The following is a 23,775-nucleotide window of genomic DNA, read 5'->3' on the forward strand; positions in this document are numbered from 1 at the left end:
AGCGCAGGAGACGAAAAAAGTTGTAAAAAACAAGAATCACACAAAAGAGAGTCACGTCCAACCTGACGATTTATATTTCAACGTCACGTCCGTACGTAAACACCTTTTTTCGCCGTCTCCCCTTTTCCATTCTCCATTTTAAGGTTTTGGACCAAATTCACAATGTGTCCGTGAATGATTTAGATGTTTTTTCTCCGACATTGAAGGAAAAGGTTTGATACGAAGAGTTACATGCTGCAATCTGTCTCCGAGGTGGTTGTTATTTCATCTGTCAGGCGAGACATGGGGATGTCACGGTTTCGATGAAATGAGGATATGGATACATTGTTCAAACACTTAAAGTGGAAGACAATTTAATTGTTGAATCGACGTTACTTTATACACTGTTGGAAATTTTTCGAAATTTCATGAAAAATATGGTACACTATTAGAATAAAAATGAAATTTCATAGACAGTTGACTACTGATTTTCAGGACAGTGATACTGAATGTGATTTAGAGGAAAAAAAATTCGGTTTCACTGAAAATTCTGGAAAATTCCAGAATTTTAAGCAGCATAAAGACGAGAATTCATCAATTTATTTGAATTTCTAATCCAAAATGAATATTCAGCGCCAAATTACATTCAATTTTCAGTGAAATCTGAAATTTCATGATTTTTCCCCCTAACTTCCATTCAGTGTCAGTTGTCTATTCATTTTTAGGGAAAAATGGAATTGAAATTTACTGTTCTCTTTGATTTCTCCACGAAATTCTGAATTTTCAATGACGAAATTCCTTGAAATTTCAGTGGTAATTGAATTCGATAAAAATTTCCAAAAAGTATACCGGAAAATTCAGACAATTTCTTTCAACAGTGTAGTAATTCTCATGAGAGTGACATTGGATCCGAGTTCGGAGGAATAATGGTGATGAAATATCAAGCTTTAGTTAGAATTCAAGGAAATTAATGACTTTTCAGTGGAAGTGAGACGGAAATTTCACAACTTGGTTGAATTTTCTATGCAACATGATAATTTAGAAACAAAATTACATAAATTTTCAATTTTTTCCTAAATTTTCCTGATTTTCCCGAATTTTTATGGAATAATTGAACAGAAAAATCGAGTATTTTATCGATTTTACGATAATTCAAAAAAAAAATTGAATTTTTTATTTTTCAATGACAAGATTTCTTGAAATTTTAGTGGAACTTAAACATGATAAAAATTTCCGGGATTTGACGTGGAAAATTCAGACAAAAAATTTTCATAGTGTACATTCAAAGCAACATATATCTTTCAAAGTGTTTTCTGCATGAATTATTGCATTAACTTCTATCAACCTAATTGTTCTTCCCTATCTCCCTCAAGAATCAAAATTTCCCGAGTTCAGAATTCCCGACTCCACCCAACGATATTCCATTTAAGTACCTCATCCCATTTAAATTTTCCTCATATTTCCAACTAAAATATAGCAAATAGACAACGGGAGTAACTTCTAGATGCTTTATATCTACCGCCAGTAAATTTACAACGTCAATATAATGTCAATGATTTAGAAATTTTTTTCAGAAATGAAGAAAAACGTTTGATACGAAGAGTGACGTGCTGCACTGATCGAAAGGATTAGTTATTATTAACAAGTGGATTTGGTTGGAGGCTAGGGTCTATTCGATCTCACAAAATGTTCATTCGTTAATAGTTAACGAATTCTCATTTGAAGAGTCTTGTTTGACTCCACTTTCGCCTTTCCATTCAACCATTCGTTAACTATTAACGAATATTTATTTGCTCATATTCCACTCGATCATTCGTTAATAGTTAACGAATCTCGTTTGAAATAAATGAATCATTCTATTCTATCTAGTAGTTATTTCATCTGGTAGGCAAGACAGGTGAATATCACGGTTTCGATGAAACGAGGATATGGACGCCTTATTCAAACACTTGTAATGGAAGACAATTGAATTGCTGAATCGTCTTTACTTTATACATTTCAAGTAACATATCTCTCATACAGTGTTTTCTGCATAAACTATTACATTAACTTCTCTCAACTTAATTGTTGCTCCGTATCAACCTCAAGAATCAAAATTTCCCGAGTTCAGAACACTCGACTCGCACCCAAGATACTCCATTCAACTATATCTTGCCCTATTTACATTTTCCTTACATTTCCAATGAACATCACAAGCACAAATTCACGTGCTACACTGTTAAAAATTTTCGTCTGAGTTTTCCGTGACAGATTCCAGAAATTTTTATCGTGTTCAATTTTCACTGAAATTTCAGGAAATTTTGTCATTGAAAAATCAAATACTCCATTGATTTTCGGATCATTTGAACAGAAAATCAATGAAATACTTCATTTTTCGGTTCAATTATTCTCTGAAAATTCAGAAAAATCGGGAAATTTCAGGAAAAAATTGAAAATTAATGTCATGTTGTTTCTGAATATTCATGTTCCACTGAAAATTCAATGAAGTTGTAAAATTTCCATCTTACTCCCACTGAAAACTCATGAATTTCCGTGAATTCTACTTGAACCATAAAATTTCAAAAAAATTCTAACAGCGTAATCAATAATATTTCCGTGGCCGTCACTTTGTGCCCTTCTTTCACCATAATTTTTCTAGAAAATTTATCTCGGTGTTTGGTATACAAAACACGTGGACATCTCCATTTCCGTGTAATAGAAACCAATCAATTGTTGAATCGGCATTATTTTATACCACTCCCCGTGTTTTCTACGTGAGTTATTGCATTAATTTCTCTAAACCCAATTGTTCCGCCCTATCACCCCCAGGAATCGAAATTTCCCGAATTCAGAATACCCATCTCCCCCCGAAAGATACTCCATTTAAAAATACATTCTACCCCATTTACATTTCCCTCACATTTTCAACGAATATTACTATACACATAACCGCTAATTCCTAGATATTTCATATTTACCTTATGTAATTTACAGTGTGCTTGTGCACGATTTAGATGTTCCTCTGTAAAAAAATACACTGTTAGAAATTTCTTGAAATTTCAGTTGCAGTGTCATCTGAATTCTCGATGTTGTGAGTTTGAATTCAATTCCAAACGAAAACATTTATTGAATTTCTCAGTCATCTTAAAGATTCAAGAAAATTGTTTTTTTCATGTTAAACAATCATTAATTTTCCAATGAAAGCTTGAATTTCCAAACTCATTGTCAAAATTGAACATACACTTCCATTTTCAATAGATTAAGAATTCAGAAAAGTCGTTGCCTGAATCAATCAACTGTTCACTCGGCATTATTTTACACATCTCCCAGTGTTTCTACATGAATTATTGCATTAATTTCTCTCAACTCAATTGTTCCGCCGTATCACCCCCAAGAATCGAAATTTCCCGAATTCAGAATACCCATCTCCCCCCGAAAGATACCCCATTTAAATACATCCAACCCCATTTACATTCTCCTCACATTTCCAACGAATGTTGCAGACACCCAGCGATTCCTAGACGCTTCATATTTACCTTATGTATATGTATATGATCTCCATCACCTTGGAACTTGCGCCGAGACTTTCAGTACTCCTCAGGCACTTTTCAATCTTCCTATTTATCTAAACCTTCTGGAGAGTGCCCCCCGCCTCTCGTTCGCATTCGAGAACTAGTTAAATCATCCGGCCGTGGGCCAAGCCTCGCAGATTCAGGACACGTAGAAGGAATTTATTTGAGACGCGTATGCGCTCGGAGGAGCGAGTTTCCAGTGAGTTTTGCTAGGGCACCGACTAGACGACCCCTTCTCCCCCTGGTCTACCGGTGTGATATGCACCGAACCAACTTGTCTCTGCCCAAAAGCCTCACCCTCACGAGAAACGTTTCTACTCTCCTTACTCCGTAGGTACTAGTGCCAAAAACCCCACCCTTATACCGCACTGTGCCTTTCCCCCAAACCCCTCCGAGCTCGGTAAGTTTAAACGGATGGCTTATCGGAATGTCTCTCTCTCTTCCTCGTTGCTTTGAGGACGGGCTTAAGACCCATTACTTCCTGCACGGCCAACTCGAAAACCGCGCGGGTTCGATCAATTCCTTGCGGCTCTCCTCATCTCCCGGTTGATGCAGACGACCAAACGGTCTCGACGAATTCTTGTCCAATTTCCAACCAATATTACCGGGCGTTCTACAAAGGAATCGGAGATGTGGATAAGTTCTAATTGTTTTTGGAAAATGTTGCGGAAAGAGGGGCTTTCATTCGCAGTGGCAGACTTTCGGTGGCAATTGTAAGAGGCATTCTTCAGATATTTTGCAATCACTATTTTGGAGGATGTTTTGATAAATTTGGGATCACTTTACAGGGTGTCCCAAAATGAAATGGCATCCTCGTGAGGATAGTTCGGGCTCATTTGGGCGCATTTGGAGACAATAACTCTCATGACATTTTCTAGTCAAATCATCTAGAAATCAATAAAATATTTTATTTTTCAGTTCACTTATTCTGTATAAATGCAGAAAAAACAGAAAAATTCAGAAAAAAGTTGAAAATTCGTGCCATTTTAATTCGGAATATTCATGTTCCACTGGAAATTCAATCGAGTTGTGAAATTTCCATCTCGTTCCCACTGAAAACTCATGAATTTCCGTGAATTCCAATTAAAACTTGACATTTCATAATCATTTTTTCCCTAAATTCGATTAAATGTCACTCTCATGAGATTTACTATATCTTTCATGAAATTTCAAAAAAAAAAAAATTGAAAATTTGGAAATTTCTTCATGAAATTTCTAACAGTATATTACTTGTAAAGTCTGTGTGTCACTGTAATTATTATGAGTTAAGAAAAGTAGAAATCATCTCTCTATATATTATAAAAATCCAAATAGACTTCTGGTGATGAAAATTCGGTCCTTGAAATTAAGATTTCAACATTGAGGGCCACAAGGGTTAAAATAAGGGTCATGAGGGTCAGATTAAGGGTCACAAGGGTCAGAATATGGATTATGGGGGTCCTATGGAGGCTGGCGAGCGGAGCGAGCCGGGGGCATAGCCTCCCATTCATATAGAGTTGAAATGAATGAATAAATAAGAAATCGAATAACTAATAAATGCAAAATTTGATAAAATATGACAAATACATGAATAATTGTCAAAAAGTTCTTTAAACAATGATTAAACTGCTTGATTGATGATTATTAAAACATTTCCCCCTTGACTTCCGCTTTCGGACGATTTTGTAGACATTTTTGAAACATTAAAATGTGTCTGAATCAATGGAGGTATTTTAATTTCAGACACCAAGATGTCTGAAATTAAGATACAGACATCAGTTAGATTTTCAGACACTTAAAGATTCAGACGTTTTTTTGCCATCTGCCATCTTAAATTCAGATGGTTGCCAGGCATCTAGTTTTTGCAGTGGATGAGTCAATTTTTCAGACATGAAAAATATCTTAAAAATTAATGTTTGAGTGGACTTTGCCGTCTGAATCAGGTGATATCTTAATAGTGAAATGTTTAAGTCGCTCATAAATAACTGAATTTCAGACACAGAAAATATCTGAAAATAAATACCTGAAATTTTTCAGACACAAAAAATGTCCACCATTATTTTCAGACAGAAACAGTGCACGGAGAGAAATTTTTGATAAAAATTATCCTACCGTTCTATAAAAGTGTATCATGAGTCATCGTTTCCTCATTTCTATCCCGAAATTTACTAAAAATTAATATATAGTGATCAAATTTTATTCTATGTTAGAGAAATTTTATCCTGACGCATAATAAATTTTACCCGTCCAGTCCAATAGTTTTTATGTAGATAACAACGAAAATTCTAGAACGGTTGGTAAATTTTACCCTACCGGTACAGTAATTTTTACTCTACCGGTACAGTAATTTTTATTTTTATCAGAATAAAATTTCTGTAATGTAGAATAAAATTTGATCATCATATATCAATTTTTACTACATTTCGGGATAGAAATGAGGAATCGATGACTCATGGTACACTTTTATAGAACGGTAGGATAATTTTTATCGAAAATTTCTCTCTGTGTGGTAGAAATTTTCAGACATTAGTCAGATTTTCAGACACTTTTGAAGATTCAGTCGTTTTTTACCATCTGACACCTTAAATTCAGATAGCTGTCAGACACCTGGTTTTTGTAGTGTAATTTTATGGATCGAAACGTAATTTTCACGTGACACACCATAGAAATTCGTGCGAAGAACATTGATTTCTACGAATTTATAGCAATACATCACACTTACGTCAAACATAATTCTTTTCTCCGTGTAGTTATTCAATATCCGTTCCACATGCTTCACTTCATTGAACCAAAAGCCCTCTAAAACACTAAAAAGATATATTGGCAGGCCTTCACAGGCCCGCAATAGCTGCCGCAAGTAATAAGAATAATTTTTCCCATTTCATTTCAATATTTCGAAAGTGATATCCAGAATGGTTATTCTCCAGAAAAGAAAATGATGTGACGAACGCGCTGTGCATATAAATGATGACGGTGGAAGATAAAAATCTCTATCTCCTTTTAAAATCTTCTACGTACTTTGGGCTGCTAGAAGAGACTGACTCCCATCTCGCGGATTACAGCGAAAGCCCGAGAGGTAATAAAATTCGCGACTTGAATGTAAAGCCCACTTGCGCTCTTCTTTTTTCAGGAGTTTAGAAACATGAAATATTGGACGGGTCTGAATACATCATCCCATTTCATGTATTTAGTTCTTGTGGACTCTTCCGAGCTAGATCGGTGCAATTATTTCCCCAGAAATGAGCGAGGGAGAGGGAGAGATTGCGTGGTCTTGGGCGGAATGAAGAAATCAGGCAGCAGAATACCTTTTTATATATTTTTTCCTCCGTCCAATGCGCAATTTCGGTTGAAATGTCTCAGTTGTAGGGGATTCGTAGTGTTTTCGAGTGGAAAATTTGCGGCGTACGGGCTTTCTAGAAGTACCACCACAAAATGTTATGGGGGAAAAAGGGGTTGCAAGCGATTCTTCACGGCTTGCTGAGTTTTTTGTAGGCATTAGACGCTCCCGGCTTTTTTTGTATATCAAATGTGCGGAAAAAATAAATAATGGAGTATTCAAGGTATTTGGAGGATCCTATTACATCTTGGCTCGGAGATAATGTGAAATGCGAAAGAGAAGATCGGTACTCGTTGCTGTCTACGTAACTTTCTTACTATTGACTTGAACAAAAAAGTGGGCACGTCAATGAAAAGCTTGTGCGCGATTTATATGATGTAACTGAAGGTGTTGTCCATGTAGCTTGTCTCGTTTTTGTTTTGTATCATTTTTGGTATTCACATAATATTATTATTTAATTAAAAATGATGAGTGCGATGGAAATTTTAAATTTGTTACCTTGAAATATATAATTTATTTGAGTTTCTAAAATCGATGATTTTATTTTACACAAAATTACGAGCTTTTAGTGTATGAATATTATTTTCAAGGTATAATATATAATTTTGTCTTTATAGCAGTCTTGAACACGACAAAACATTATCCCAACTCATAATTAATACAATTACTTAAAACTTAAAATGACAAAATGATAAGAGAAATTNGAATCATAATTAAATCTCCTACCACTCAGCCAATTACGGTCAATCAAGCAGCAATTATAATAATTTTACGAAGAAATCATAGAAAAACTAATTTCATTTGTCGCCAACGTTTCGAACACTCAAAGTGTCCTTCATCAGGGCATCATTTATTCTAATTAATCCATTTGGTCTTAAGGATTATCACAAAAATATCACCAATCTATATCCAAAAACTGACAAATACCGCTTATATCTGTCAGTGCTCTCCATAACTACTGCTGTTGTCATTTCATATGAAGAAATGCTGCTGCTGTTCTTCATATGAAATGACAACAGCAGTAGTTATGGAGAGCACTGACAGATATAAGCGGTATTTGTCAGTTTTTGGATATAGATTGGTGATATTTTTGTGATAATCCTTAAGACCAAATGGATTAATTAGAATAAATGATGCCCTGATGAAGGACACTTTGAGTGTTCGAAACGTTGGCGACAAATGAAATTAGTTTTTCTATGATTTCTTCGTAAAATTATTATAATTGCTGCTTGATTGACCGTAATTGGCTGAGTGGTAGGAGATTTCATTATGATTCGAAACGGTTGGACTATTACTTCAAATGATAAGAGAAATTATTGACTGATTGATCATGTCGGAGGTTGAGAGGCAAAAGAGCAGGTGTCTCGCGTGAGGTGAGAAGTAACTCGTCGAACCGCAAGCGACACATTTCGTCAATTTAATAAATTATTCCAATATTTTTGGGATCGATTGACGCGAGATATTCGAATAACTTCAACTCATTACAGTTTCATTGAATAGGCATGATTCGGAGGTAGTGGAGGGGGGAGTTACTTCGTGTATATACTCGGCAGCGCTCGGCCTTAGGTGTTGGACAGTCGGAGTCAAAAATTTTCCTTGGCCGATACGCTGCCGCGTATGATACACTGGGAGAAAAACAAACACGTTGTCAAACAAGTGTTGTTTGAGCCAACAAAATCGCTAGTTGAAAATTGCCAAAAAAGAATTTGTTTGGTTCGAATTTGAAAGTATCAAACACGAATAATTGTTCTGCTTTCCATACCAACGAAATGTTTGGCTCAAGAGGCGAATAATTCACACCAGACGGTGCCTTTTCAGGATGAAAATATCTCATATAGAGGAAAATTAATCAACAAATATTTTATCCCTAAGTTACAAGATCGCTATCACATCATTAGTATTGTTTCATTTAAGGGTTCATTTCTTGTGAACATATTTGATTCTGACTTCGTAGAGTTTAGATAAAAAATAAACTAGTACTATTTAGTACTATTCGCGCATGAATTACTTCCAAAATTACCGAACCCAACCGCTCGGGACTCTGACATAGCAAAAATAATTGTTTTTCGCAGTCTACGTTTCGCACGGTAAGATTTGCCGAGACTGTCTAATAGTTTTTCTCCATCTTGTCTCTCCATGCAGATTTGCTAACCGAAAAACCCGGCTTGTGCATGTGCATACAGACTAATTTACGGCATCAACAACGTCCTGTAATTACGGATAAGTTATTTCTCCCTATGAACCTCCGCAGAATGCCGGCAACCTCCGTTTGCTTCATCAGTGGGCAAAAATTACGTAATCCAACCAACCCCCTGTCTCCAACCACGTAAGAAGCTTTGTTCCAACAAACTCCACCAAATGCTTGCGCACATACCCACCTACACACATGTACCCAGTATACACTCAGCGCCTTTTGTCAAATCGCGCGAAAAGATAAAGTCTGGTGCACCCGTGGAATAACAACTAGTACACGAGAGAGAGCGAGAGAGGACTGCTTTTTTTTCCCTCAACTCTGCTATTCCTTTTTTGTTTCAAGTCAAGTTCGTGCCTTGAAAAAAATAGAGTGCTTGGGCACCGAATGTCCCGGGAGATTGTTCTTTATGGGATGTCTCTACTTTATTATTTTTTTATTGCATACATTTTTGTTATTATGAAGCCACCTTATTTACTCGGACAATTTTTTTCCTCAGCCACTGCTCGCTATCTTGGCGTTGACGCTTTTACGTTGAAATGACACAAAGAGAGAAGTTATAAGAAAATATGATAAAGATAAAACTCGAGTTTGGGAATTTGAAGATGGAGTAATAAGGAACTGAGGGTTGGAGTCCTTTAATGAAAAAAATCCTGTGTAACGTTTTTTGAAGCCAATCTATTCGGCGTATTGTGTCATTAGAATATTTATAGACATATATAATACAATATCAAAAATAATAATAATATTATCTTTTAATAAATATATATATATTATTATTAGATACTATTATTATATTATATATATAGTTTAGGAATGGTATTGCAAAAAAATAATAATGTCAATCAAATTATGTCATATTTATGCTATTGTGTAATTCTACGTAATATATTATTATGATGGCTAACACGTTGACAAAATGATCCATCAAATTTTCGTCAGCTACAAAGTGAAACGTAGTGTAATATTCAATGACGTTCTAATATCTCATTTAATTCAATTTGTATACGCCATTGAAGGAATCAAAACAAATAAATGTAGTGTAGCATTAGGCCCCATGGAGTGGGATATTCGCGCGCGGAGCGCGTGGACAAATCTAGTAGCAGAAAAAATAATGTGAAAAGTTATCGGTCTTGTGGATTACTCTAGTCGTCTGTATAATGGAGAGCCGATCTCTAACATTTGTGGTTACCTGACATTTTTACTCTTCAGCGATGTCCATTTTTCGGGATTCATGTAACTGCAGTCCTCTTGCTTATTATCAATTTGACATCTGAGAGCTTTGCATTTTTTATTTAAAGTGCTTTTGGGTCGATGTGGGCGATTAATTGGGAATAAATACAAGTCGTTATTATGATTTTTTTGAGACAACATTACATTCAGAGAAAACTGAGGGAATTCCACTTTTGTTTTCTTAGTTGTTGATTAATTATCCTGTTCAACATTATTCACAGTCATCTATTATACTTTTAATAGGAATTTTAAAATTAAAGCACACATATTATCTTGAAAAAAAGTCATAACTGAATAATGTTATTGATTTCGAGGGATTATTCCCGCATTTTTTTCACACGCACGAAAAAATTTTATAGAAAATCCTAGCGATTTCGCTAGACAATTCTGGACCCAAAGGAAAATGTACTTTTCGCCAGTACCGCCCGGTACTTGGGGGAAGTTCACTTGTGGAAAGTTCGAAAAATACTTGTCCCAAGTACTTTTTGTATCCTTGAGTGAAGTGCCACCTCTGCCGATCGAGTAGAAATGGTACTGGGAGGAAGTGGTATCACTACTTTCTGCCAGTACTTTTAGTACTTTTCACAAGAACCAAAACTACTGGTGAAAAGTAATTTTTGAACTTCTCTCAAGTACTTTTATGGCTTAATTTCAATACTTTCAATTGATTACTTCATTGAGAAATGCGGATATTATCGACGGATAAAATGAGCTTTCGCGTATTTTTCTGAATATAAGTATTCAAGAGAAGTTATTTTGTAGGAAAAAATCAGTAGATTGTGATTTTTATGGATGCTTTTCAAACCGAATTGATTTTCAATTTTTAGAATTGTAATTCCCACACGGAGAGAAATGTTCAGTAAAAATTACGGAACTCACAATTCACTCACCGATTACGGAATCGAGTCAGAAAATTTAAGTGCTGGTATCGTAATTTTTCACAGGATCCTATTCTTAAAAGAACATACGCTTAAAGTCGATAACTATCGATATCTCGCATGTCTGTCGCGCTTATTCCTCATTGGTTCCAGTCGTCTCAGGCGCCAAATTTAATTCATGATTAATTTAATTTTGAGATTTTCAGTTATGATTGTTACAATTACAACGCGCTGTAGCGCGCGTTCGGTCTCGTTCAGATAAAAATTACGGAACGCTACGGGAAAATTCCGCGACAATTCCGTAAAATTTCCTACAACCACATTTCGCTCCGGAATTATGGAAAAGATACGTAATTTTTATTGAATATTTCTCTCCGTGCGTTCTTGAAATCGTAATTCACGTTGTTCTGACCGTAATTTACGATCAAAAGCGTAATTTACCTATTTGAGAAAATCGTAAAATACGTTTCTGAAAACGTGAATTACCATTTCAAAAACGTATTATGCCTTCAGATTTTTCTGTGTTCACTTGCGCTCTAAGATTTGGATCTTCATTTGTATTCTTGAATGAATTCCTTGAAAAAATTATGAGTACTGGATTTGCGTACTATTACTCCTTATATTGAGGTCTAGTAGTACTTTTGAAGAGTATTTTTTTTTGAGTGTATCAAATGGAATAATTGAACTGAAATTTACAATACCCATTGATTTTACCATTTAAATTATAAATTTTCAGCGTTGAAATTCCTTGAAATTTCAGTAGAATGGTCACTTGACATGGGTGAATCACCACAAAATTCATCAAACGATTGAATTTCATACTCTGAAGCCTATGGAAGAGACGCATATTGTACCGAAGTGAAATAAGCTTTCACAATGAACAAATGAAAACAATTATATGAAGTGAATGCAAAATTACAGCACTTCGCCCGCGAGGTGACCGAATACGTTAGTGGTTTCCCGCTCACCGGGTTGCCCGTAGTCTCTCTGAGTTCCTCCATTGTTCAGTCGACGCTGGCCACTGAGTACAAGAGCGTAAACGATGTGGCAACGTAGCTCCCTGAATATCATTGCGGTAGATCCATCGCGACGTGACCAGAGTCATTGGATCACGGTGTGTGACCAGTCTAGGGTTAATGGAGGTGTGTGACTATTCTATAAATTCTCAATAACTGGATGCAGAATTTCAGTTAGGTATATAATGTGAAGTGCTTGATGAAGGACAACACGTGAACTATTAACAAAAATTGAAAATGTCATTCATTGTGAATTATGAATAAAGTATTTTGTTCAATATTAAATTACGCTGAATTTTCAGGGGATTTAAAATTCAAGAATATGTTGATTGGAATTTTCCTGATTTTAATTCATTTTTAGGGAATCATTGAACTGAAATTTATGGATTGTATTGATTTCCTATGAAATTATGAATTTCCAATGATATAGAGAATGAAGAAACAAATAAGTTCATGGATATCTTAGCAGTAAATTTTAAAAAAGCAACAATGAATTCAATTTAGGTGGGTAGCAATCTTGAGATTTCGAATTTCACAGATAATTTAAAGGGCTTCTCAATTTTAGGATGGCAGTACGAGAATCCACCAACTTATTTGAACTATCAATCCAAACATGAATATTCGGTATCAAATTACGCTGAATTTTGAGACAATTGAGCTTTTGAGGGTTTTTCAACGGAATTTCTCTAATTTTTGATCACTTTGAGGGAATCATTGAACTGAAATTCATGGTTTGTATTGATTTCCTATGAAATTATGAATTTCCAATGATAAAGAGAATGAAGAAACACATAATTTCATGGATATTATAGCAGTGGATTTTAAAAAAGCAACAATGAATTCAATTTAGGTGGATAGGAGTCTTGAGATTTCAAATTTCACAGATAATTTAAAGGGTTTCTCAATTTTAGGATGGCAGTACGAGAATCCACCAACTTATTTGAACTATCAATCCAAACATGAATATTCGGTATCAAATTACGCTGAATTAAGACAACTGAGCTTTCAAGAATATATTTATCTGAATTGTCCTGATGTCTCTTAATTTACAGCAAATAACTAAACTGAAATTAACACTGAATGTTCAATCAAATAGTAAGTTTCCAAAATTCACTATTTTTCTTCAAAATTTCAGTGGAAATATTACTTGATCAAAATTATCAAGCAGTATACAGCAAGTTTCAGTTAAATTTTTAAACAGTGCATTGTCGCACGCACGGAGAAAATAAAATTGTAAAAATTTTTATGTAGAAATCTGCGCATAATAAACATTCCCAAAGTTTAGTAAGCATTACTATTGCTATTGCTATTTATGACCATGGAAATGGCTACCATGGAACATCGTAATAGTTACTATGGAGCATGGTAAGCTGCTCAATAGTAATAGACATAGGGATAATTATTATGTTACATAGTAGAGCTTCCTATGCAACATAGCAGAACTTATTATGTTACATGGTAGAGTTTACTATATTACATAGTAGACTTCACCATATTATATAGTAGAGTCACTACGTTACATGATAGAGCTTGAACACATGATCTTTCCCATAGACAACGGTAAATATTACCATATCCGACGTCGTAGAGCATTTAATGTGCCACTGTAGTGTTTACTGCATGACATAGTAAGAATTACTATGTAGGATCACTTGAAAACCCTTTTACTATATTGTCATAGTATCTCCACCTGTGGCCATGGTAATTTTCAGCATTTTATTCTCTCCATGCACATTTCCATTTCACACCATTTTATCTTCACAAAATTGTTTGCCCCTGGAATTCTAATTTTTTTCCAACAGTGTAATAAGCTTCCCTGGAGTATAAACATCCGTCACTCCACGTAAAGAATGTCGGAATACTCGACATATGAACATCACGTTACACATGATAGCCAGCAAGAGTAATTCATAACAAACAAATATCCCGGATTCATTTTAACGCACTCGAAAATATCGCAGTCTCCCTTCTCCAGAACTCAATGCTCCCTGAAAAATTCGTCTCTCCCTGTTCTCTTCCTCTTTTTGCCATCCCCCACACAAGTCACATTTTGTCATGCGTGTAAGGATTCCTCGTACAGTACCAGTAAAAGCGAAATCTGGAATATTTCCCCTCGCAATTTGCTTCGTCGCAACCTCAGCATGTATTTCAAAACGTGCACTAGAATTCCTCGATTCTGCTTGCCTCGTGTGTGTACGCTATTCTGTGTGATGACGAGTGATGCTAAAGTGGAAAGCTGAAAGACGTCAGGAAAATCGTTCGCTAGGTCTCGGAGCATTCACGCAAAATTCGTAAATCTTATATGAAGGGAAACTGGAGCATCGAGGAAATGAGAGAACTGAGGAATAGAAAAATATTGGAGAAGAAGCGATTCGGAGGAGTCGAACGTTCGTATACGACATTTTCATTTACGATGAGAGAAGTATTACATTTTCCAAGTCCTCTTCGGTACTTTTTATTTCTCTGTTTACTCTTCAATGCTTTCACTCCTGCCATTCGGAGATTCACCCTCACTGGAATACCATCCAAATAATGTTCTTAATTTTGACCGACTATATCCACATTTTTATTTTATATATTTTTCCACATATCACAATTTATTTAATATTGTGTATTGAGATTAATTGGAATACAGTAAATAATAATCACCGATTAACGAATACTCGTGCAGCACACGTCATGTTTATTAATTTTCATGCAATAATTGAAGTAAAATTGACTGTCTCCATTCATTTTTTCATCAAATTGTGGATTTTCACTGAGGAAATTCCTTGAAATTTCAGCGAAATTGTCATTTGGAATGGATGGATCGCCACAAAACTAGTCACACGATTCATACTCCATAATAATGCTTATATGTTCCATAGTAATGTTTACTATGTTCCATAGTAATGTTTACTATGTTCCATAGTAATGTTTACTATGTTCCATAGTAATGCTTACTATGTTCCATAGTAATGCTTACTATGTTCCATAGTAATGCTTACCATGTTCCATAGTAATGCTTACTATGTTCCATAGTAATGCTTACTATGTTCCATAGTAATGCTTACTATGTTCCACAGTAATGCTTACTAAGGCCATAGTATATTTGTCTCTAGGTAGGGAAAATACTATTCCCTTCGACATCTAAACGATGATTCCATTTCTAATTAACAAAGTCTTTACTTGTATGGAGAAAGCATTTGTTTACCTTTATAAAACTATTGATTTGATATGAACAAAAATGCAACTGGAAATTTAATTTAGGTCTTAATCCATTATTCCATTCAAAAACATGAATTCTCTGGTCAATGGTTCTTACAACAAGAAAATTATCGCTCTTGAATTAATGATATTTCTGTGTCTAATATTGATCTATTCATGTTTCATTCCTTGGTAGTATTTAATTATTTAGAATAATTTCATTATGTGTTATAGGGCATTTTACGTAACATAGGAAGCTCTACTATGTAACATAGTAGATCTTACCATGTCTATAGTAATACTTACAAAACATTGATATTGCATACTATTTTATTTTCACCATGTACTCTCTCCGAGTGGAAAGCTGAAAACCGTCAGGAAAATCGCTCACTAGGTCTCGAAGCGTTCACGCAAAGTTCGTAAATCTTATATGAAGGGAGCCTGGAATATCGAGGAAATGAGAGAATTGAGGAATAAAAAAAAATATATTGGAGAAGAAGGGACTCAGAGAAGTCGAACGTTCGTATACGACATTTTCATTTACGATGAGAGAAATATTACATTTTCCAACACCTCTCCGGTACTTTTTTTTCTCCGTTTCTCTTCAATGCTTTCACTCTTGCCATTCGGAGATCCACCCCCACTGTTTTCGTATTTCTCCCTCGAGCGTTTCCATCCCACTTTTCTTTCCGTCCTTGGCTACATCCGCCCTCGTCGTGTTTTGTGAGCCAAGGATAGAAAGCAAAGAGAACAATCTCCATTATCATTTATAGTGATTCCTGGAATCACGTTTTCTATCTACTGCACCTCTTTAGGTACGCTACTTCGTACTTGAATATGCCTTAGGCTACAGAATCCTGTATTCTGAGGCAACGAGACTCCTGAATATATTCAGATATTGTTATTCCGTTCCTTTTTGGAATAAATTGGTACGTTTGTTGTTCTGTCGTCAACACGTAGTTGAGGCGCTTTTCAATTCACGAAAATGAGAGGGATGGTTCGGAGTTTTTGGGGTTGATTTTATGGGTGTGGCTTTGACACTTTTGGATTGTTTAGGTATCGATTCTTGGGGGGATCAATGAACTCGGAGGAATATTCCTGACGAAGGAGAAAACACTCTGGATTTCAGTTCATCATTACGCGAAAATTATTAAACACAATTTTTCTACCTATTCTTCTGCTAATTTACTGTTGGAAAATTACTCCGAAATTTCGAGTAACAAATCGTGAAATTTTTACAATCAATTATTTACACTGGCTCTTTACGTAATGAAGTTCGTATGGACCTTCTCAGGTATGTAACGTGCGAATAAATGACTGACGGCCGAGATATCGGATTTTCACTTGGCTAGTTTTGGATTTTTTAATTAAAATGAATACATGTTTTTTGTTTTTATAAATGAATAAATCCGTTAAGTCACTTTTACCTGTTCTACTTTACACTAGTCTTATAAAATATCTGTAGTCTTTTAATATTTGAATTGAATTGACGACAATTCGGCTAGGACTTGAGAATATTTCGCGATGTAAAAGAGAGAATATTTCTCCTGAGAGTGAACTGAACTGTTAGAATTTCGGGAGAAGTTACTCGGTCCTTGTCTTGCAGAACTGGAACGGATTTTTTGTGACGTTAAAATTATGTTTCGTTTTATAGAATTACAAAAGATTCTTTTTCGTTCCGTATTTTCAGTCTTGAATAATTTGGCTGAATTTTCCGGAAAAAAACCTTGAATTCCATTTAAAGAGAGAGATCCAATGAAATTTCAAGTTTCTCTGGGAATTCAAGTAAAGTCCCAATTTTTTTGCGGCAGGGAGATGGAAATTCTACAATTTTCATGAATTTTCAAATTAAAATGAATACTCTCTGCCAAATTGCTTTGAATTTTTATGGGATTTCTCTAAAATTCTCGAAATTTCAGGAAGTTTCAACAATTTCCCTGAAAATTCAGGGTAATTTAGAATTCAATGAGAGATTTGTCACAACTCGCCTTATTTTTCAACAAATTTCTCGGAATAATTCAACTAAAATTTACTGTTTTCACGGATTTTTCCATGAAATTATGGATTTTCAATGAAAAAAATCCTTGAAATTTCAGTGGACATGTTAATTGTGAGAAATTTCCAAGGCTTATCGGAAATTACAGTGGAAAATTTTAACAGTGTTTCTGTGTTTCAATGTGAAATTTGCTGCAGCATTTCGCCTCACGATTTGTCACATAACTCTTCCTGAAGTTTTCCTCTGTGTAATAAAATTCCATCTTCATATATCTAATTTTGTTTTTCACCATTCGATTCCCCTCCGATCCCCAGCTATCCAAACCCACGACAAGTGTAGAAACCTTGATGCATCCCATCGATCTGCTCAGAATCAACTACATCCCCCGACAAAAGACTAAATTCTGTTGTCGAGGACATTCACCGTTCCGCTCCAAAAAACAAACACTGACGGATGCGCCGAAGAATAAGACAAAACTTCCACAAGAGTGTTGATTCGTAATCGATGGTACTCCGGGGATTGTACAACGTTACTATCTACACTAAACGAAACAAGAAGGCAAAGAAAAACAATGGACTAGACTGCAGCTCGTAAGGTTCCTATTGTTTTATTTCATATCTCAACGATACTCCAACGCCGTGAGTTTTCAGCTCTTTGTTATTCCTACTTTTGTTATTCTTCAGTTTACGATGCCAGAAGGTTTTGTAAGCATGAAGGGCATTCAACCTCAGCCCAAGTTCTGAATGAGCGAATAGGTCCTGCGTAACCTTTAGCACCCCAGGGCCTTCTTCCTCTCGTCATCGTGGCGTTTTCTGCTTTTTTCGCACAATACAACCATTTTTCTTTATCCGCTTCTTATTTTCTCTTAAGTCTTTACAGCGGACGATTTTTTTATGTTGAATTTCCACCGCATAACTGACAATGTCGATCGGCAAGTGTAAGTCGGATGAATAGGGGACGTAGGGGGCAAGAATAAAGAGAAACCAACAACGTTATGTCGGCTAAAACTGTCGATGCTAAACCCAAATAACGAGAGTAAAATCTCAAGTAATGTCTCACTACTTTTTTCATCTCCTTCCACTTATATTTTTCAAAAAATTATTATTTAAAGTGCTGGAATCCTAATTGTGCATTATTTACACTGTCGTTGTATTATTTACGCTGTACCAAAAAATTTGCAGAAGCAACTGACCATAAATATATAGAAATAATTTGTAAATACCTTAATGAATGTGAGCTAAAAATCTAAAATGTAAAAAGGAGACCAACTGTAATAAGTGTAACAAATTGAGAAATGTAAAACAGACATGTTGAGTTTTTCAAGTTATATAATAATTTGAGTCTCTGTCGATCGTAATTTGGGCAGTGCCACAGTACATGATCGAAGTCTTGGCATTTTACTTCGCACGGGCAGCTTGGATCTTTAATTATATTCACTGTCTCCAAGGAGGCTCTAAGATGGTAGTGATTGGCTCTAATGCGATTTACAATTATTATCGACTCCCTCGGCACTTTCACTTCTTATTAGTTATATACGGTATCCGGTTAATTCATCCCAGGATAATTCATCCCATGACAATTTATTGGATTATTGCGTTTAATTCATTTCAAATGACGGTCACAAAAACGAATCGACGTGGACGGCGCCAGAGAGTCACCCGAGAGTCTACATAAACATAAACAATATTTTCTGAGGAAGAAAGAACAGAGAAGTCTTTCATTAGGTGACGAATTTTCTTTTGGCCTTTGTGACTAGCTTTTAGTCTCCTGGAGAGATCCGTGGAGTACAGACGTTTCTTCCTCGTGCCAATTTAAAGAATAAAAGATTTCAAGTTTAATCCATTGCATTGAGTACTCATTTATATATCCCACTACCAATACAATTCATCCCAAACAATTGTATCCTAAAACAAATTCATCCCACGACACTTTCATCGCATTTTTTTTCTTATTACTGTTTGGGTGAAGAATACGCGTGGCTGAAGCGCGTGACTTATCGGATTAATTTTCAAGATTTGTACTGATTGTAAACTGATACTGTGGTCTATTACTTGTGGCCTATCTGGCGAATGTTAGTTGAGATGGATAAGAATGATTTGACCGTTTATTTCCAATGTTTCCTGTTAATCCGTTGATCGGTTGTGTAAACAATACTAGGAGGGAATCGTGAAGTATCTGATTGATTTTGATGTTGTGTTTAGTGTCTTTTTCTGTGATAATAAATTTCATATTTTTCTCTCCCTGAATTATTGTTGTGGCCGTGAAAAATTCCATTAGAATTTGATGTTTGGAATGAAATTGTCGTGGGATTGATTTGTTTGGGGTGAATTGTCCGGGATGAATTGGTTTGGGATGAGTAGTCCGGGATGAATTCACCTACAACCGTTATATACTTTAAGGTGATATATACTCTCCTCAGCTGCCATCTGGGCTTTTCCTCATCACTGTCTTTCTTTACGTATTTCTTCAATGAACCAAGTCGGTAGAAGATTTGGCAAGCATGAAGGTCATTCAACCTTGACCAAAAGCCGGATTGAACGATTATGTCCTGCATGACCTTTAGCACCTCAGGACATCCTTCCTCTCATCATCGTGGTGTTTTCTTATTTTTTTGTACAATGCAAGCTTTTTTCTTTGTCCGCTTCGTATTTCCTCTTTCTCAAGTCTTTGTAGTGAGCGATTTTTTTGCTGCGTTTCTACTACATGACTGAGAATGTCGATCAGCAAATGTAAGTTAGATGAATAGAGGATGTCGGAAGCAGGATGAAGGAGGAAGAGCGTTATAACGACTAAAATTGTAGACATTCAACCCAAATAACGAGTGGAAAATCTCAAGTCATTTATTTCTACTTTTTTCCTCATCTCTTTCCACTTTTACCCCATATTAGTTATATAGTACATTTCAATGCACTTTTTCCTCAGCCGTCATCTGGGCTTTTCTCCCATCACGATCTCTTTTTTCTTCGCATTTCTTCAACAAACCAAGTTGCCAGAAGGTTTTGCCGAGCCAGCAGTAGGGCGCACACTGAGGTGCACTGTGAAAGAGAAGACGAAACCCTCATTCTACGAAAACGCACATATAGCTTTCCCGCCGTTTCTTTACTGCTCAGTAGTTCAGACTCGTTTCTTTCTCTTCTCTGTTCAATTCAGTTCACTGCATCCAGCTTCTTTTTGAGATAGGGATAAATAGAAAGAGCCTAATCAGGTATAACGGTGGTTCTTTCGTTCAATAAAATAATTGCAATTAGAATTGATTCATTATTGATGGAGTCGTTGTCTACAGTTATCGCTATTTTAATTCTCAACTTGTGCCTTTATATGACTCAATGTGATATGTACAATATATTCAATACAACATATTCGGACATTCCAATAGCTTAATTCGAATGAGAAAATTTAAAAGTGAAATTCACTTGAGTCACTGTTAGAAATTTCATGAAATTTCAGTCAGAGCATCATCTGAATGTTTGATGTTGTGAGTTTGAATTCAATTTTGAATGACAGCGTTCACAAAATTTTTCATTCATCTTGAAAATTTAAGAAAATTCCGTTTTTCATGTTAATCAGTCATTAATTTTTCAATAAAAGTTTGAATTTCCAAACTAATCGTGAAAATTTAACATCACACACAATTCAATCTTCAATAGATTCAAAATTCAGAAAAGTTGTCGACTGAATTTTCAAAATTTTCAATGTTTTTCAGTGCCATGTGGACCTGAAAATCAAGAATTACTTGAATATTCAAGAAATGAATTGATCTGTTAATGAAGAAATATACAGAACTTTTACGTAACTTTGTCGTCGTTAAAAATTTCAAGAGTAATTTTCTAACTGTGTTTTAATCACTTCAAGCGTCATGAGTCGTAATTTCATCAATGCAACTTGACTCTGAGCCATTCTATAAATTCAATTCTATAAATTCAAAATAAGATATTTTGAATGAAATAAAGTCACTGAAAGGAACGAAAAATAATAAACTTGCGAACTTGATTCACAGATAAATTTGCCTAATTCGTTTAACGAAAGTAGTTTCAGACAGAAGTCCTGAAGAATTCAAATTGATGCAAATATCCTCCGATAATCCGCCCATAGTGTTTAGTGTGTACACACCATGGTGTACATAAAACTCGTCCCCCTGTTAATCCATTACCGTCACTCTTCCATCCACTTTCATGTCAATAAAATAATTGCAATTAGAATTGATTCATTATCGATGGAGTCATTTTCTACCGTTTTCACAATGTCAATTCTTAACTTGTGCCTTTACATGACTCAATATAACATGTACAATAGATTCTCACATTCCAACGGCTTAATTCGGATCAAAAAATATCAAAGTGAACTTCACTTGATGTCACATCTACACTTGACTTCGAGCCATCCCATAAATTCAAAATAAAATATTTTGAATGAAAAAAAGTCACCGAAATAACGAAAAGTAATAAACTTCCGAACTTTATTCAGAGATAAATCTGCCTGATTCATTCCACGAAAGTATTTTCAGAATTTAAAGTTCATATGAAGCACGATGATATTCCTGTCATACTCGTACAAAAATGAAAGCCCCTCCTACCTGCATCATATAATCCTGAAGAATTTAAATCGATGCACACATCGTCCGATAATCTGCCCATAGTGTTTAGTGTGTACGCACCATGGTGTACATAAAACTCGTCCCCCTGTTAATCCATTCCCGTCACTCTTCCATCCACTTTCATGTCAATAAAATAATTGCAATTAGAATTGATTCATTATCGATGGAGTCATTTTCTACCATTTTCACAATGTCAATTCTTAACTTGTGCCTTTACATGACTCAATATAACATGTACAATAGATTCTCACATTCCAACGGCTTAATTCGGATCAAAAAATATCAAAGTGAACTTCACTTGATGTCACATCTACACTTGACTTCGAGCCATCCCATAAATTCAAAATAAAATATTTTGAATGAAAAAAAGTCACCGAAATAACGAAAAGTAATAAACTTCCGAACTTTATTCAGAGATAAATCTGCCTGATTCATTCCACGAAAGTATTTTCAGAATTTAAAGTTCATATGAAGCACGATGATATTCCTGTCATACTCGTACAAAAATGAAAGCCCCTCCTACCTGCATCATATAATCCTGAAGAATTTAAATCGATGCACACATCGTCCGATAATCCGCCCATAGTGTTTAGTGTGTACGCACCATGGTGTACATAAAACTCGTCCCCCTGTTAATCCATTCCCGTCACTCTTCCATCCACTTTCATGTCAATAAAATAATTGCAATTAGAATTGATTCATTATCGATGGAGTCATTTTCTACCATTTTCACAATGTCAATTCTTAACTTGTGCCTTTACATGACTCAATATAACATGTACAATAGATTCTCACATTCCAACGGCTTAATTCGGATCAAAAAATATCAAAGTGAACTTCACTTGATGTCACATCTACACTTGACTTCCAGCCATCCCATAAATTCAAAATAAAATATTTTGAATGAAAAAAAGTCACCGAAATAACGAAAAGTAATAAACTTCCGAACTTTATTCAGAGATAAATGTGCCTGATTCATTCCACGAAAGTATTTTCAGAATTTAAAGTTCATATGAAGCACGATGATATTCCTGTCATACTCGTACAAAACGAAAGCCCCTCCTACCTGCATCATATAATTCTGAAGAATTTAAATCGATGCACACATCGTCCGATAATCCGCCCATAGTGTTTAGTGTGTATGCACCATGGTGTACATAAAACTCATCCTCCTATTCATCCATTCCCGTCACCCTTCCGTCCGCCCTCACCAATTTTCTATGCAGCCTCCTTCTGGTCCCGGTACATACAAAGAAGGCAACTCACCCGGAAATCATGATTGTGATTTTATAATCGAGTAATAAATCGCAAGAATGCAGTTTCCGCGTTGAGTTATAAATTCTTGGCATGGTACCAACGTAAATCCTCCAACACACTTTTTCCCTGGTGCAATTCGTTTTTTTTCCTATAGTATTTTTTCGTTTATTTTCCTTCGTTCCGCGCGCTTTTTTACGTGTTTATTTTTTTTAGGACGTTATTTCACGAATAGTGTTCAATGTTTTGGAAAGTTTCTGAAGTCGATGACTTACAAAACACATGATAGTTTTTCAATCATTCAGCGCTGCTGGCACATATAGAAATTCTCTCGAGGGTAGAGGCTTTTGGAAGCGGATTTTAAACACGCCATTACGCAAATTAACTTTTAGTGCCAGTGGCTGTACACATATATATACACACGAGACTTTCCTCAGGGCTTTGGCATTCAGCCAACAGTTATATGGTTTCACGGATGCTTTTACACTGTGACCAGACCGAGAGAAGTTCCTAGTTTTCTCTCTTCCGCTTCTGGCTGTTATTTGTTGGTTTCCGTACATTTATTTTATTGCATTATTTAC

At 35.4% G+C, this 23,775-nt stretch overlaps 1 protein-coding gene across 1 annotated transcript in view; it reads left to right on the plus strand.

Moving 5' to 3' along the window:
• Window positions 1-23,775, plus strand: part of LOC107038772 — a 469,173-nt gene that overhangs the window by 157,382 nt on the left and 288,016 nt on the right. The window lies entirely within an intron of this gene.

This window comes from Diachasma alloeum, unplaced genomic scaffold, assembly GCF_001412515.2.
Source record: "Diachasma alloeum isolate Michigan unplaced genomic scaffold, Dall2.0 Dall_scaffold_00288, whole genome shotgun sequence".
Lineage (NCBI taxonomy): Eukaryota > Metazoa > Arthropoda > Insecta > Hymenoptera > Braconidae > Diachasma > Diachasma alloeum.